The following is a 2,568-nucleotide window of genomic DNA, read 5'->3' on the forward strand; positions in this document are numbered from 1 at the left end:
TTGGGAGGCCAGATGTGGTGCGGTCAATGACACCCTCAAGTGGTCACCGACGGGATTAGTTGAATTTATAAAACAGGACATTTGGAAAAGAATACAATTCGAAATAGATAAGTGGGGCATTGTATCAGTGAAACAGAAATGGAAAGGGGTTTACCCTTCACTTTAAATGTTTTTAGAGCCAATTGAAATGTAGGCTAAGCCTTTGTACATATTTGATATACACTGAGGTTTATTCAGAATTCACTTTGGTATATGTATATGTTTGTATTTATAGAATTCTTTGTATTGTTTTTTGGAGATTATTAGAGGCAAGTTAAACTTGAATGTAATAATACTGGTCAGGTTCTGCAGAACTGCACTTTTTGAGTAGTTTTGCTATTGTTATATTGTTACACTATTTTTGGATACTGTTTTTATGAATCGATGTTATGTAATGCACTGATTTTGTAATTGTATTTCAATGAGAAATGTAAATAAAATTCTTTTTCCAAAAAAAAAAAAAAAAAAAAAAATCTGTTCTTATCAGTTTAATATCTGATACGTCCCCTATCTGGGGACCATATATTAAATTGATTTTTGGAATAGGGAGATGGAATAGGGGCTTGCTCCGTCCACTCCACGCATCGACCTGGTATTGCAGTACCTCCAGGAACGGTGCACCCCCTGCCGTTGTAAAGAAAAAGCAGACGAAGCCAACCGGATGGTTCGTTTATTATAGTCATGATGGATATTGCTTTTAATTAAGCAAGTCTATGTCACTAGATGGTGTTCAGTCACCCATTTAATCAAAACAAATTCAAATAGTTTTTGATGCTTTAATGCCGTTTTTATGTGTATAATATGATGTACAAAAATATATATGAGCTGTTTTCAAAGAAAATGCAACAATAAAACTTTTCCATAAGAAAATATATGTTCCCTGGGAGACCAGCCAGGGACCTGTGGAAGAAAACAGGCCCTGATCTCATGTCCGCCAGCAGGGGAAGACCTAACGCTCCAGCTCGTGCTGTTATGGGGTGGGCCGAAGGCCTCCACAAAGCTCTGGCCCACCCTCACGTGTCTGAAGGACGCACTGTGGTCCTCCCGCAACCTGCTGGTAGAGAAACGAGTCCCTCATGGTGTACTCTTGTACTATTTCAATCAGGAAACAACTGTTTTTAACCTACTATTTTATTTGGAACAAGGTTGTCATGTTTCAAAACAGCGTCCATAAGACCTACAGAGCTGTTGCAAAACAGGAAATGGATTTTCAAAATGTAGTTGTCTTTTTAAAACATAAATACATTCATCAAAAGAACACGACTGCTTGCAACAACAAAAAAGATTAACGCGACTATACTTGTCTCTTGTGTCCAAGCGGACAAAACAGGAAGTTAGTTTTGTGTTTTAAAAATCCCAGTAGATCTATACATTTTCTTTGCAGTCACTAAAATCATGATGATCAAAATTGGAAGTGCAACTATCCAAAGGTACAGAATTATGGGAAATGACTCATTTTAAGCATATTTCACCAACCAATATTACAAATCAAATTTGATACCTGATTTCAAAAAAATATTTCAAAAATGAGCAGATTGTGTGCCTGATTCATTCATCAGTACCATCCCAATCCAATTCCATGTATTCAATACATGGCTGGTTTGCTCTTTGTTTTGTCGACTTTCCATTGGCGTACAGAAACACAATCCACAACAGAGCTAAGGAAAGGTGGAGGAACACAAGTTCAAGTGCTTAATTTGAGCCGAATCCTGTCGGAACAAGATCCGGCACCTCTACGTTTTGGACTGTTTCGTTCCGGACCCTATTTGGCCGGATCTGGTACCTCTCGTGGCATGAAAAATAAGTGTCACTTTTTACAATGTAAAGTTCTAATAAACACGAACAAAGTTCATTCGAGTTGCCTCCTCCTTAATTTTTCTTCCCCCCCCCCCCCCCCTGTATCTCTCACCAAACTAGAATGAGATTCCCTTTCTAAAATCTCTCTCTGCTCTGATAGACATGAGCCTGCAACTCTCATCTCTCCAGCGTCGCACTTCATCATTCCCCTTATAGAATCATACGAAGGGTTCTGGAGGAGCTGAAGCACGCATGAGAAATTGAAATAAATGTGCCAAAGTTATAGAGTTACTGCTGTCTGTTCAGAAATACATTTAATAATTCAGAATAGCCTACTACACCATGAGAACGCCTAAACGTTTGCCACAGAGGATAAATAGCCTATTGGAGTGTACAATACAAGGCATAGTCTACAGTCGGGGACGCGCGCATAGGCCATCACCAGTGAGTGAGCCGCACATCTTTGGGTGAATCAGTGAAACTGGAAAGCATTTTTAGGACTATAATTTCCTATAGTCTCCACACAACTAGGCGTTGGCTATTGATGGACTCAAGAAGAGGTGGTTTTCATTCATCTCAGTTTGTCAGTGTCAAAGTAGCCTGTCATTTCGCTCATTTCTGAGCTATTATGGTGCTTTCGAGATGAATCGGGAAGTCGGAGCTCTAGAAAGAGGCCAGTAGAAATAGTAGAAATAAAGAAAAACCATTGAATGAGTAGGTGTTCTAAAACTT

The 2,568-nt window shown here is 39.1% G+C and overlaps 1 non-coding gene across 1 annotated transcript; it reads left to right on the top strand.

Moving 5' to 3' along the window:
- The first annotated feature begins 478 nt into the window (after positions 1–478).
- Positions 479–665, top strand: LOC129848577 (U2 spliceosomal RNA). Its single transcript, XR_008758522.1, has one exon. It is a non-coding gene; the product is annotated as a U2 spliceosomal RNA (small nuclear RNA).
- Positions 666–2,568: the final 1,903 nt, after the last annotated feature.

This window comes from Salvelinus fontinalis, unplaced genomic scaffold (assembly GCF_029448725.1).
Source record: "Salvelinus fontinalis isolate EN_2023a unplaced genomic scaffold, ASM2944872v1 scaffold_1073, whole genome shotgun sequence".
Classification (NCBI taxonomy): Eukaryota; Metazoa; Chordata; class Actinopteri; order Salmoniformes; family Salmonidae; genus Salvelinus; species Salvelinus fontinalis.